This window comes from Crinia signifera, chromosome 6, assembly GCF_055691185.1.
Source record: "Crinia signifera chromosome 6, ASM5569118v1, whole genome shotgun sequence".
In the NCBI taxonomy this organism is placed as follows: Eukaryota; Metazoa; Chordata; class Amphibia; order Anura; family Myobatrachidae; genus Crinia; species Crinia signifera.
In genome coordinates, this window is record NC_139222.1 from 216,590,639 (window position 1) to 216,606,603 (window position 15,965).

A 15,965-nucleotide genomic window follows, 5' to 3' on the forward strand; every position below is an offset into this window, starting at 1 on the left:
CGAGCAGGGCCCTCATACCTTTGACTGTAAATACCTAGTATGTTTTATCACTGTCTCCTATTGTAAAAGCACAACAGAATATGCTGTGCTATATGAGCAACTGTTAATAAATAAATAAATAAATAAAAACTGGCCTTCTGGATGGTTAGCACATTACTTTTATTTAATGTTTTTCCAAACGTATCAATAAAACACTTTTGGCCTAGGGGTGCTGTGACCAAAAATGCTGATATTCTAGGGTACTGTGGTTCAAGAAATTTTGGGAAACATTGAGTTAGTCTAATGAAGAACACTAGTAGTAAATCATTTTACACTTTCACAGATATTAAAAAAACCTTCACAAAAAGAAAGCAATTGATTGCATAAGCAAAGTAAACCACCAAACCTGTAAAATGTGTACATGTCTGCTCAATGAACCAGGTTTATATCCGGTAAGTGTGAAATAAAGACTTGAGTAGCACTTTTGCTCACATCCCCCAATTCATTCAGGAGCCACTACAGCAATAAAACATATTGAAACCTCTATCCAGAAGTCCTCCATCTAGAACTTACAAATACGACGAGGAAGCACTGCTAAGTCCTGTCCATAATATTCCATTTACATGTTTAGGGGGTATTCAATTATGGACAATATTTCCACCAGGCGTAAATATCGTCCGTTTCCAACAAGATTAGTGCGCTATATAAGAAACTGTTAATAAATAAAATAATGGATCATTGACGGTAGTTCAAATGAAAATAGAAAGGCATAGAAGATATTAAGGCATTAGATGTCCCTTGCAATTTATCAAGTGACATCTCTGCCTGTTCTCTCAACTAAATAGTGAAGTAAATGTTTCTTTGTTTAATGATCCGGAAATGACTGGCATTACTGAATGCTTAATTCTCCCCCTGAACATTAACATTCCTGTGCAACTGAACACTGGGAAATTGTACGAGGTATTTAATCAGCTAAATTGAAAGTAGGGAAGGCTTTTTAGTCATTCATACGTGTTTTATGAGTAATAAGAGAACAGCCATGCATTTCTTACACGGTGCTACAGATCATCAGATATCCTTTACAGGTTGCCTTGTTTTCTGTTAACACATTTCTAAGATGTAAGCACCCTTCATATTTGGTGAGCATGTCCATTAATCCAGGACTGAAGTAAGATATTGGCTGCTACCACACATGTCATTTATAATAAAAAAAAATACTTCAAGAAAATAAGAACTAACGCTAAAGAATGCAAAAATTACTTATTACGTGAATTAGGAATCGAAGATCTATCCCTTCTCTGTAAGCAACGTATAAAGAGAATTTACTCATACCGCAGACTATATACATATTATAAATCAGAGACGTCCAATGACTATATAAATGCGCAAAGGTTTTGATTTATAGGTGGACGCAGCTGCATATGGAATGGCACATTCGCACAAAGAGGATCTTCAAAAACATTCTAATGCCACAGCCACTGTGCAATGTATAGAGACGACCACTGTTGGAGTCTATGATCCATTCAGCTGCATACAAAGATGCACCACTGGACCTCTGGGCAACCATAGGCTCTTCCGTTGCGATGGGAACCTTTTCTATTGCATGCAAAGGCAAAATAGGAGGTTAAGACAGGCTCCCTTAAAACAACCACAACACACTGCATTTGAGTCACACCCCCCCCCCCCCTAAATCACTCCCCACAAATGCTCAACCAATTTGTCTAGACATTTTCATTGCAACCACATTTGCAAGACCATCAGGACATTAGTTGTGTAACTAAAAAACACAAAAATTGGCCCTACGAACTCTCCAACCCCGAATCAGACCCAGAACCAGGAGGAAAGAGGTTAATTATCCCTAAAAAATAATGAACACTGAGGTGATAACATCAGAACTCCCCATTAATACAAATATTATTTGGTCTTTTTCTAATTCATGCATATATAGGTTTCCTTTGAACATTAAATCAAGACAAAGGAAGAGATGGCAAACCAAAACAATTTATTGAGACATTCAAATACCTATGGTAAAATGCGACTTGTGAAAAGTGGGGGTAGACAAGGCTATTCAATTAGCCTTCTGACTTCTCCCAATAGGCTTACCACCTATTAACAAAGGTGTTAACTGGCATTTACTCACATAATCCATTCACAGATTGATGCATTAACCCCATAGCCTGAATTAGGTGAAAAAAATCCCTGATGACGTCTGGCTTTGGGGCGGATTGAATCGCCCAGGGGAACAATTAGCCTGCAGTAATTTCCGACAGCTAATTGAATTCTCTCCCTCTAATGGCAATACTGTGCTATGTATAGCTGACTACGGTTTTAAACTGTACATATACAGTATATAGTAGTATATCTAGAATACTGTATTATTATTTCACTTCAAAACCATTACAACATGATCTTAAAGATAAATAGTATACCCAGTAGAATGGGTAACTTTCAGACAGCGGTTTCATGGGCAATTTAAAGTAATGATTAACCAATTGAAGCAAATGAAAGATAGATTGTACCTTTGCATGACAATAAATGGGGATATTTAGGAGAACCAAAGCAAAAACATTTGACACTGCATTTGAAAGAATTGGCAAATATTGTCTCACAAAATGCATATAGGCGCAGAAAAAAAACGATCAAATAGAAAAATAAGGTTAATAGCTGATGTGTCCACTTTTCAATGTGCAAAGGTTTGAGGGGGGGGACATTTTCTACCTTTCATTCCCTTAGGAGTTGGTACCTGGTAGTATTACCCCTGCTTAGTGGGCTGCACATAACAGAGTTTACAAACTCTCAGGCAGGTCACATGTCTCAGGTCAACCAACAGGTGCACAGGCTGAGTTGACCAAATTGTCACATTTTCAAAGAGCTCAATGGTAATGCATAGTGATTGGATGGTGAATGCATTGCATAACTCCAAAACAAAGCAGCTAATTTCAACGCAAAATTAATTTTACACATCTACAGATCAAGAACTTTAATCATTCATAAAAACTGCCCTAGGCTATTATTATATGTATAACTATAGTAATAATAATATTGTATTATTGTAATAATAATTGTCTAATTATTATGTATAATGTTAATATGTATTCTATTATTATGTATAATATCGCTATTATATATTTGACAGAATTCAGATTCCTATTTAGTAGTGTAGCTGTCTATAAATTACCCCCTAGTTTGCTGTATTAAAATTACTCCAGTCTTCCCAACTCAACCAAGGAGTTTGTTCCCAGATGAAAAAAAAAATACATTGTTTATGCGGATCTCAAATTTGGGGGGGGGAATGCAATCCGGGATCACAGCTGTCTATACCTCCCAACAGCTGTGATCCTCGCCCGTTTGCGGTTTGACCGACAGCAAATCGTCAGGCGGGATTCAGTGTCCCATCTGCCGATCGGTTGAAAAGGGGGCTTGTCCATGATAACGGCTGTGGATGGTCGGTCTACGGCTGGGATCGCGACAATACATGGCCGGGATCGCGACAATCCACGGCCGTTATCGGCAGAATGGGCCAGACAGTTTTTAAAGTAGGGCTCATTCTGCCGTGATCCCTCTTCAATGCTGTCGGTAATGACAGCATTGAATAGGGCTCCGCCGCTTCTTCCCCCATCGGGAATAGCAGCTGAGGATTGCATCCTCCTTGTTCTCCAGATTTTAAGATTTACTGTACATCTACCTTCACCGTTCTTACAACTTAAAAACAATAATATATTTATTTTGTATAGGTCTTTAAAAAAACACCTTCAGAATATTTTTCCTATAAGTACAGCTGGATTCCTGGATTCCCATACACAGCCCTGAAATTGTGGGACCACAGGAATGTCACCAGCAGAGGTTGTATGTCTTATGTCAAACTGCAGTGATTTGAGAAACACACTCATGGAGTTCCTCTTTAATTAAAAAAAAATATATAGCATTATTCAAAACAAGTCATGGTTACCCAGCTTGATACAGAAACAAAACCTTTGGCTTAACCTACTATATATTGATATAATTGCTAAACAGTTGATTTGCATCTCAGAGTGGTTACAGCCATGGAAAACAAAAAGAAACAGAGACGATCACAGCAAGTGCGTGGTTATAAAAGAGCCCACCTCTTCCTGAAAAGCATCAAGCCGAACTTTGTGACAAGCCATTAATAATATCCTAATGAGCACTGCTTCATTACAATGTACAAATAATGATTCCAGAGCTGCATGGTCTGTTGGGTCTTGGTGAGAGGAGGATTAGAGGCTTATCTCCATTTACTACAGTCTACCACTGCTGGATATTCCAGCGTTATTAACCTCTTGGTTGCTTTACATGAAGTTTGCCCATAGAGTTGTAGAGAGGATTTATATAGGCCAACGTGTTAGGCTCTGTCTAACCGTCTTGGCTTTTAATATACTTTAGTGCCATCATACAGTATGGGTTAGAAACCTAGTAAAAATCTAAAAGCTTAAAAAAGACTCCTCGACCATCATTCTGTGAAAGCAGCTTCTTTACTTTGTTGATCAAATGAATCAATACTCAGAGTATTAACTGAAACGGTAACATCAGGGTGCCTCAGGTACCTAACGAACCAACAGGCTACTATAAATCTCACACTATCAATGAAAGTAAAATGGACAGAAAAGGTAATATACAGTACAAAAGGCATTATGGTAGATGTACAGTACTGTGCAAAAGTTTTAGGCAGGTGTGGAAAAAAGTAACAAGGTAGAGTAAAAAAAAAAAAAGCTGCAAAGTAACAAAGCTTTAAAAAAAAAAAGTGTTAATAAATTATATTTATCAATTAACAAAAATGCAAAGTGAATGAACAGAAGCAAAATCTAAAGCTGGGTACATACTTTACGATTTATGGCAGTGCCGATATTGCTAATGAGATCATTAATTATATTGGCTGCGCGCCCAGAGGAGCGATCTAGCGCTAAAACAATTAACAATATTTTTAGCTATATCGCTCAGCGACGTCACCCGGAACCCGCTGAACATGCAGTCATTGTCGATACAGGCAGAACGGTTTGCATGTTTAGAGAACAGGGCAGGAAGGGGAATCATTAATGACCCGCGGAAGTGGGCATAGTTATTGAAATAGCGGGTACACACTAAACGATATGCCCGATACTATTGTTAATGATAACATTATCGTGCATATCGTTTGCAAAAATCCCACCTTCAATCAAATCAGTATTTGGTGACAACCAACCTTTGCCTTCAACACAGCAACAATTCATTCTACAGTAGGTACACTTGAACACAGTTTTTGAATAAACTTGGCAGAGAGGTTGTTACAAACATCTTGGGAGAACTAACCCCAGATCTTCTATGAGTATAGGCTTGTTGAAATCTGTCTCTTCATTTCATCCCAGACAAACTGATGGTTGAAATCACAGCTCTGTGGGGACCATAACATAATTTCCAGCACTATTGGTTCTTTACGCTGAAGATAGTTCTTAATGACACTGGCTGTATGTTTGGGGTCATTGTCCTGCTACGAAATAAATTTGGAGCCAATCAGAAGTCTGCATGATGGAGAAGTACCAGCCTGTATTTCTCATAATTTAGGACACCAATAATCCTGACCAAATCCCCAACTCCATTTGATGACATGCAGCCTCAAAGGAACCTTCACCATGTGTCACCATGCCTGCTCTTAAGAATCAAACTGCCCTCTAATACATTTTGACTACATTTGGCCAGATTTGTCCAAAAAGTAGGTGTTTTCTGGCAGTTCTGAGCTGATGGCACTGCTGGACATCTTTCGATTTTGAAGGGAAGTAAGCATCATGTGTCTTTCAACTGAAGCACTAAATTTCAATGGCCGACCACTACGTCTACTGTTCTCAACATTGCACATTTCTTTGTGCTTCTTTCTTTGTGCTTGATCTGCCCAGTCTGCTTTGAAATTTTTGTCTTAGAGAGACCTTGCTGGTTCAGTGTTACTAACTTGTGTCTTGTTGCTGTACTCAGTTGTGCCATGCTGTATTACCTGTGACAAGAAACGGTCTTCCACAACCTCACCTTTGAAGCTGAGCTTAGCTGTTCCTCACCCAATTTGTAAGCCTCCTACACAGCAGTTTCTGTTTCAGTTAACGACTGTGATTCAACCTACATATGAAAATGGTTATTAACACCTGTTTGGTAGGACTGGTTAATCATACACCAGACTATAATCCTACATAACATCCCTGACTTTGAGCAAGTGTACCGAGAGCAATTGATCCGGTTTTGAAGGCAAACGATGGTCACACCAAATATTTTTGGATTAAGATTTCTCTTCTGCTCATTCTTTTTGCATGTAGTCGATTAAAATTAAACTGTTAACACTTCTATTTTTGAAAGCATTCCTACTTTACAGTGTTTTACCCCACCTGCCTAAAACTTTTGCACCATATTGTAAAATGTAAAGGTAACGCATAAACCTACAGGGCAAGATAACAGAGTATGCTATATGTATTGTAATACTGTCCCATAAACATACTGTATATATGTATGCAAACTTGCTGTACTGCACTAAAGCTCCAACAGGTTTGTGTAATCCCTTCATAGAAGAAATAAGGAGGAATATTTATAAATAAGGAAATAATCTCTACTTGAATCATTATATACGTAAGTGTGTGTAGTTTTATCCCTGTGCAGTTCTTCCGAAAATGCTGGCATGAATGGAACGGTAAAGTGGAACTTGGTGTGATAAGGATGTCCTACGCATCAGGAGACGGATTTACGGGCCTCATTCTCAGCACTGCAATATAACTTGTGCTTTGAAAATGAAATCCCTTTAAACTGCCCACATGATGTCTATTATGTACAGTGCGAACTCTACACGTCAGCCCATGTCTCCAGCCCACTGGCCCCTCTTTCCTCCTCCTCTCTCAAGAGCCTTTCTCCTACTTTGCTGCATCAACATAACACTCTTGTAATAGATTTTTACTTTCGAGCTATGACTTATCCCTGACCATACAGTAAAAGGGATAGAGACACCTCTCATTCTGAGAGTGGGTGGCATTATATAAGAGGCAATCATACCCATATGTATCCCAACAGTCCCATGTTTAATGATAAAGATTTAAACAACATTGTGCTTATATCCCTATATGTATACTGCTTTGCCTGCTCTTAGCCTGCATCGTAAGCATGACAACAGAAGCATGAGTTTGACTGGAGAGAAGTTCTGAAACCATCTCATCTCCTATTTTACAGGTACAGAAATCCCATTTTGAACATCTGATGCTTTCATTTAAAGAACAGTCTGCATTGTGAATTGTTTTGTTACTTGGAGCCTGCAACTTCCCCCCTCCACTAATTAGCCTGTTGAGGAATTTGTGCAAACACCAGCCCCTCCCCCTGTACCAGCTGACCCAAACTTTCCTTTAATATTGGAAATGTTTGCAAGCCTGCTTTAAAGGCTTTGCCTGCTCTTAGCCTGCATCGTAAGCATGACAACAGAAGCATGAGTTTGACTGGAGAGAAGTTCTGAAACCATCTCATCTCCTATTTTACAGGTACAGAAATCCCATTTTGAACATCTGATGCTTTCATTTAAAGAACAGTCTGCATTGTGAATTGTTTTGTTACTTGGAGCCTGCAACTTCCCCCCTCCACTAATTAGCCTGTTGAGGAATTTGTGCAAACACCAGCCCCTCCCCCTGTACCAGCTGACCCAAACTTTCCTTTAATATTGGAAATGTTTGCAAGCCTGCTTTAAAGGCTTTGCCTGCTCTTAGCCTGCATCGTAAGCATGACAACAGAAGCATGAGTTTGACTGGAGAGAAGTTCTGAAACCATCTCATCTCCTATTTTACAGGTACAGAAATCCCATTTTGAACATCTGATGCTTTCATTTAAAGAACAGTCTGCATTGTGAATTGTTTTGTTACTTGGAGCCTGCAACTTCCCCCCTCCACTAATTAGCCTGTTGAGGAATTTGTGCAAACACCAGCCCCTCCCCCTGTACCAGCTGACCCAAACTTTCCTTTAATATTGGAAATGTTTGCAAGCCTGCTTTAAAGGCTTTGCCTGCTCTTAGCCTGCATCGTAAGCATGACAACAGAAGCATGAGTTTGACTGGAGAGAAGTTCTGAAACCATCTCATCTCCTATTTTACAGGTACAGAAATCCCATTTTGAACATCTGATGCTTTCATTTAAAGAACAGTCTGCATTGTGAATTGTTTTGTTACTTGGAGCCTGCAACTTCCCCCCTCCACTAATTAGCCTGTTGAGGAATTTGTGCAAACACCAGCCCCTCCCCCTGTACCAGCTGACCCAAACTTTCCTTTAATATTGGAAATGTTTGCAAGCCTGCTTTAAAGGCTTTGCCTGCTCTTAGCCTGCATCGTAAGCATGACAACAGAAGCATGAGTTTGACTGGAGAGAAGTTCTGAAACCATCTCATCTCCTATTTTACAGGTACAGAAATCCCATTTTGAACATCTGATGCTTTCATTTAAAGAACAGTCTGCATTGTGAATTGTTTTGTTACTTGGAGCCTGCAACTTCCCCCCTCCACTAATTAGCCTGTTGAGGAATTTGTGCAAACACCAGCCCCTCCCCCTGTACCAGCTGACCCAAACTTTCCTTTAATATTGGAAATGTTTGCAAGCCTGCTTTAAAGGCTTTGCCTGCTCTTAGCCTGCATCGTAAGCATGACAACAGAAGCATGAGTTTGACTGGAGTTTGGACTGGATTTGGACTTACACCCGCACATGGCATCATTTTATTTTTCACCAATTACCATCTCTCTCAGCCTCTAAGCCGATGAAAGCTATGTATTTTCTTTGTTTACTGTCTCTTTACAATGATTTGTACCATGTACCTCCGTAACCACTGTTTGCAAAGCCTGTATGCTGTACCATCACTAGTTGCACACCCGTTGAACAACAAGCTGGCAGGGTGTGCCAGCTTTGGAAGAAAAGTGCTACAACCAGTCGAACTCATGCTTCAGTTGCCATGAAAATAATATTATTACTGCTGCCTTTGAGCAGCATGATCAAGATGGCGCCGCTGATGGCTGCCTAGGAGCTGTGCAGCTCAGCCAAATATGTTCCATGTGTGATAACTGTACTGTCTCTCTGCTTGTATTGTTACCTACCTGGCTGTTTCTGTGACCAGTGGCGCCGCTGATGGCTGCCTAGGCGCTGTTCAGCTCGGTGGGTATGTGCTCCCTATGTGATAACTGTACTTAATGTTACCTTCCTGGCTGTTGCAGCGACCAGTGGCGCCGCTGATGGCTGCCTAGGCGCTGTGCAGCTCGGTGGGTATGTGCTCCCTATGTGATAACTGTACTTAATGTTACCTTCCTGGCTGTTGCAGCGACCAGTGGCGCCGCTGATGGCTGCCTAGGCGCTGTGCAGCTCGGTGGGTATGTGCTCCCTATGTGATAACTGTACTTAATGTTACCTTCCTGGCTGTTGCAGCGACCAGTGGCGCCGCTGATGGCTGCCTAGGCGCTGTGCAGCTTGGCCAAATATGTTCCATGTGTGATAACTGTACTGTCTCTCTGCTTGTATTGTTACCTACCTGGCTGTTTCTGTGACCAGTGGCGCCGCTGATGGCTGCCTAGGCGCTGTTCAGCTCGGTGGGTATGTGCTCCCTATGTGATAACTGTACTTAATGTTACCTTCCTGGCTGTTGCAGCGACCAGTGGCGCCGCTGATGGCTGCCTAGGCGCTGTGCAGCTCGGCGGGTATGTGTTCCCCACATGTAATGTCTTAATGTAATATATGTAATGCCTTCACCCCCCCCACCTTCATCCCTGCTTGATGCTGCACTGTAAATCCACAAAAAATTCCTAGTGTGCGCAAGCATACATGGCCAATAAAGTTGATTCTGATTCTGATTCTAACTGCAAAGGCCTAGTGCTAGAGATGTTTTACTACTAGGACCTGGTGCTAACAATACAATGTGTGACGATCGCTGAAAGGGGGGAATTTAGTTTCACAATGTCGTCACAAGAATTCTGTGTCAAGAATAATATGCAATAGCCTGCAGTTCTAATCAATGATAACCTACAAAGAACTAATATCGCTGTGTTAGGATACACAGAAAATAAGCAACAGTGATATCTGGGAGACGCCACACTAGGTTTATTTGTACAGCATTGCTAAAAAAATAGCTTTAAGCTCAAAGTCTTATTTCTCCAGCGAGGCTTTTTCTATATGCATTGCAAACTGGGCTGGTAATCCTATACTATGTTGATAAATCCCTTCTAGGGTGGAATGGTATTTTTTTTTTTGTGTTGGGGAAGGGATACAGAAAGAGAAAGAGAAAGGGTGGGGAGGGGAAAGGGTCACAACTCAATCGGGTAGTTGCTTATACTTCTAAACATAAACCAGTGAATGGGAGAACATGTCAAAGATATATTGGGGTGACTGAAAATGCATGAAAGTCCAGTTTAATAGGGCAATGCTGCAAGGAGTGGTGCCTAGGACAAGTTTTAAAGACATTGTGGTTGGGAAAGACCTGTTAAGACACATTTTTCTGATGATTATCTAAGGGGTTGTCCGGTATGGTGAAGGGGTTTTCAGAACTCTTGTCAATATGTAAGTGCTCCATGCATTCCATTTTGTTATTTGGGTATTTTGCATTGTTGGGAGTGTTAGGCCAGCTGTTTCGAACTCATAGTGGGTTTGAACATCCTCCTCTATGGCTACAATCGTGGGGATCAATGGTGTGCGCCAATATTGTGCTAGGAAGAGTTTGGTGGATACCATAATATTGCCCAGTAAATATCGAGCATCTGGATGCACGTTATCAGGGAATATATGAAACAAAGCTAATTTAGGGTGCAGTGGTATTGTAGTCCCTGATATTTCAGAAAGTAGAGAGAATACAGCAACTTTAGGGCATGACCAAAAAATGTGGAATATCGTTCCCACATTATCACATTGTCTCCAACATGTATTAGGTGAAGTTGGCCATATTGTATGTAAAAGAGCCGGGGTTAGATATTGTCGGTGAATGATCATATAGAATTGTTCAACATGGGATTGGCATTTCGAAACATGGAAGCATGTATTGAAAATGGCCTTCCATTCTCTATCCGACTAATCTAATCTAGTCTAGATCCCATTTGGATTGGGAACCAAACCTAGCAGGTTTTCTAGATCCAACCATTAGGTTATACCACCAAGAGATGCCACCTTTAGATTCTGTTCTAGAGTTTTTGGAGTATATATTTTGTTATCTGCGATAGTATATGAGGTGTCGAACAAACTTTTTGTAACCAGTGCCGTAGCTGGAGATATTTGTAGAAATCTTTATTAGGTATCGCAAACTCAGACAACTCAGATGGTATACAGGCAAAAGTGACTAGAGCACCCTCTTTCAAAATATCACTTAGAGAGGTGATTCCCCAAGAGGACCAGAGATCTAACGTTAAATCTGGGATTAAATGTGCTATCCCTATCAGGGAGAGTTCTGGTGGTTTGAGGGATATTTCACGAGTGACTGCAACCGGTGATAACCATGATTGTCTTGTGGAAAGAAGCACCGAAGATCGTTGTATGGACTTCATTTTTTCAGAGATGGGCAGCCAAAGTAAGTCTGTTAGCAAGATAGGAGATATCAGGCCCTTCTCCAGTAGAACCCAAGATTTAATGTTATCCTCTGCAAACCAGGCACCTATGGGTGCAAGGATACATGCTATTTGATATACATGTAAGTCAGGAAAGGACAAGACATCCTCTGACTTTGGAAGGGATATTTTACTTTGAGTCAATCTGGCCCTCTTACCCGTCCATACGTATTTTAACAGTATAGAATTTAATTTGTCCAATAAGTGGTTCTGGAGGAGGATTGGAATGGTCAGAAACAAATACAGTAATTTGGGGAGTAAAATCATCTTCAGGCGGAGATGCGGCCCAACCATGAAATTTAAAGTAGCATCCAATCGTTTGTCATGAGGGAGAATTTGTGCAGTAGGGGGAGGTAATTGGAAGTGACCAGTTCCGATACTTTTGGAGAGATTTGGATACCTAGGTATTTTAGACCCTTAATCTGTCAGGAGAAGTCATACTCCAATTTGAGCTCGTCTAAAAGGGTAGTAGAGAAGTTTATAGGGTGAGCTTCTGTTTTTGAGCTATTCAATTTATAGCGTGAAGCTGCAGCATAGGCATTTAGAAACTCACAAACCTCCTTCATTATTGGTTATTGAAAGAAGGACGTCGTCAGCGAATAGACATATTTTATATGACCGTCCATATAAAGTCTGTTCGCTAAAAGTTTAGCATACATTTTAACATCTGAGTTTAAAAGAGCTATTGGACGGTAATTGGACAGTACTGTTTAATTTTTTCCGTGCTTGGGGAAAGCTACTATCGTTGTCTCCAACATTTCCTCTGGGAAGTAGCCGCATGTCGAGGCCTCGTTGAAGAGGGGAAACAGTATTGGAGTTAATGCATCACTAAAAGTTTTGAAGAATCTATTATTGTATCCATCTGGGCCGGGGGCTTTGTCAGCTGGTAAGTTAATAATAAGAGTTTGGATTTCTTCTAATGTCCAGGGTCATTCAAGGGTATGGATGTCTGACTGCTTCAGTGAGGGAAGGTTTAGATGCCTTAAGAATGATTCTATGCTTGTGGCGGAAGGTTGAGGGGTCAGTGGGTCTTTGTTTAGATTATATAAGGTGGAATAATATTCGGCAAAGGCTATTTCTAGTGGGTCTGATGCCATTACCCCTTTTAGTTCTTTGACGTTTTTAATACGCTCCATTGCCTGCTTTCCTCTCAATTTTCTGGCGAGTAGTCTGCCTGCTCTATCCCACTCAGTATAAAATTTTTGTTTTAATTTAAATAGGTTTTCATGGACCTCTTTCAAGGTTAGGACATTCCACTCTTCCCTTATTTTAAGAAGGTCTCTGTATATAGTCCTATTAGTGGGTGCCAATTTGAGTTTACTTTCTAACTCCGCTTATCTCTGTTCAACATCCGCATGTTGCTGCCTTATTTTCTTGCGGTGTCTAGCAGCGGCTTGGATTATAGATAATCAAACTACCGCCTTAAGAGCACACCAGTGTGTGAATAGAGATGTATCAGTCGGGAGATTGGTTTCTAGGTATAGGGTTAGGGATTGCGCTATAGAGGCTTTAGCTTCTGCGTCGGATAAAAGGTAGTCACCAAGGCGTCATGGTTTAGGAGGGAGTTTGGATGATTTCATGTCCCATTTAATTAATAGGGCTGAGTGGTCAGACCAGGAGACTGAAAGGATAGAGACCGACCAGACCGGTTGGAGGGTCCATTTATCTGACAGAGACAGGTCAATTCTGGAGAAGGATCTGTGGACTGGTGAAAAAATAGTATATTCTCTAATTTGGGTTTCTTGCTCTCCATACGTCATATAGACCAAATTCATACAGAATACGCCTAAATGCCTGGGATTGATCTCTGGCTGACGTTTTTTTATTGAATGTTGGGAAGTTGATTTATCCAAAATGGGGTCCAGAACTAGGTAAAATCTCCTAAGACCATTAAAGATCCTTTAAGACACGTTTGCATTGTAATGCAGAATTTCTATATAAATGGGATTTGCTTGGAGTTTGGCACGTATATATTAGCAATTGTGACTGGCTATCTTCCAGTTGTCCTATAATAATTAGGAATCTGCCTTCAGGGTCAGAGATTTGTTTCTCCAGCTAGAAGTTACAGCGGTGTGATATTAAGATAGCTACACCAGCCTTTTTTGGCAGGCCGTTAGATGTAATGCAGAGCGGGTATTTATTATTTGTGAACTGCGGTGGAGAGGAGGCCATGAAATGTGTCTCTTGTAAAGTGATAATATGGGCTTTAAGTTTAGCAAAATGGCTTAGTGCTAACTTCCATTTATTAGGGGAGTTGAGACCTTTTACATTCAGGGACACTACATTAACCATTTTTAGGGTTATTATATATGTTGAGGGAAATAGCAGAATCACCCATTGGAGCTAAATATGTGAGGGTGACTTGAAGTTCTATATCTTGAAGTCCCAGTTGAGGAGGGATTGATTTCTTCGATTTGGGTTTATGAGTTAAATGGGAGGAGAACCCTGTAACTGTTGGATCCTGGAATGCTTGATAGGGGAGAAGGGAGGAGATCGAGAGTACTTTTACAGCAGGTTTTTTTCAGATCTAATGTATCATGGTCAGGACCATGGGTGGGTGGGAAATAGAAAAAGAAAAATAGGAAAGCGCTGTATTAGGCCACCTAACCTGGTGACACATTGGGGTGTGGGGTCTAAATAAATAAATAGAACAGTATTTTAACTTTATGAAATTTATGAATGATAAAGTGTGTTGTAACCGAGTGAATCAAGAATAATAGAGTGGATCAACTCCAGGTAGGGTAAGTCTGGTTGCATGCATTTGAAGAAAAAAAATACATATTTACACCTGACTAGGAGTTATCTGTCCCGATCGTTAGGGCGTACAGGGTTGTAAGATAAGACACACATAGTGTCCAGAGGAAGATACCTCTGGTACCCTACACCCCACCGGTCAGAACCAACCACAAATCAGAAAAACTGAACTTGAACTAGATGTGAGAAGCAGAACATAAGAAAACAGAATTGGTTCTAGATTATATACATTACGTTCACGAAGTGTCTCACTGTAGACCATTCCTGCGAGATCTTGTTACTGTCTATCGGTTTATAAGTGATAGTCTCTAGATTCCGCAATGCAAGGAGTTGTGCACCCACTTCAGGTGAGGAAGCAATGTTTGTAGCTCCATTTCGCTGGATGATCAATTTGGTGGGGATGCCTCTAATTTTGACATTCTTTCTGCATGATCTGTCTTCAAGATCCCCAAATTTAGTACGAAGATCTGTATTTTCATGTTCGAGTTCTTCATGGAGGGTAATTACGTCATAATGGGACTTGACTACTTTCTCTAGTTTATTTTCCAAATGGTCCACCTGTTGACAAACAGCATCTATGGATTGTTGGCATGTCTGGATGGCTGATTTGAGTTCTTGGGAGAAGTCCTCTTTGAATGATGCCAGTAGTTGTTTTATGACACTGATCGTTAGTGGGCGTCATCTCCCAGGGGTGGTAAAGAAACTGGGGGTGCCACTGAGGGCTCAAAGGGTGCACTTAGTGCAAACAATGTTTTGCGAGAGTTATCTGCGGAAGTTTTGCCCTTGATCCCCTGGGACGGGGACAGATTTTTAAAGAAATTAACTGGAGGCAGTCCCGCTGTGTCTGGCGTTTAGACGGCATTGTGGAGAGGATAGGAGTATTGTGAGAGACGTTAGAGTTAAATCTGTTGTTAGTAATCGAGTAAGGTATAGTTCCTCGGAAAAGATACACTTCAAAATCACATGGCATATGACCACGGGAGCGATGGGGGTAGTTGTATCGTATCAGGGTTAAGGCATTTGCTGTGAAACCCGGGTTAAGTTAAAGCAGGCAGTGACCTGGGACCGGCAGCTGGCAAGGTGAGCAGGAGCGAGGTGCAGCAAGCAGGGACAGCCGACGCTGGGACTGCATACCTGACAAGAACCAAAGCTAAGTAAAGGGTAGTGTCGGGAGTGTAGGGAGTGAGGGCACTGGGGTAAAATTGTGAGGGCAGGACAGATAAAAAAAAGGGGCTAAAGACTTTGTGGTACATTGTGGGTGTACTAGCTAATAAACAATAAACAGGGGCTAAGAAGGAGTGTGTGTGCATTGTAGGGGCTCTGTAGGGTCCAGACTGCTCCGAAAGGCAGTGGTACACTAAGCATTGTGAGCATATCAGCAAATTTTTTAAATAGTTTTTTTCTCTTGAGCACATTGGTGTGCCTTGGCAATTTTAAAGTCTTGTCCGGTGTGCCTGAAAAAGGTTGAAAATCACTGGTATAGAGTATGTATATCTTCACTTCTTGATAGTGTCCCTTGGATCTCTAGAAGTAAGGGCAGTGAAGCGCACTGGGTTTGAGGGGTGTTTACTGGCCTTAGAGCTCCAGAAACAGGCTTCCTGGTGGCTCTTGTGTGCAGATCTATCCGCAGCTCGGGTCTGGTGATCCACCACCGGGTGATCGCCAAA

The 15,965-nt window shown here is 41.0% G+C and overlaps 1 protein-coding gene across 5 annotated transcripts in view; it reads right to left on the reverse strand.

Moving 5' to 3' along the window:
* RPTOR (regulatory associated protein of MTOR complex 1) overlaps positions 1-15,965 on the reverse strand; it is a 370,661-nt gene that overhangs the window by 249,788 nt on the left and 104,908 nt on the right. The window lies entirely within an intron of this gene.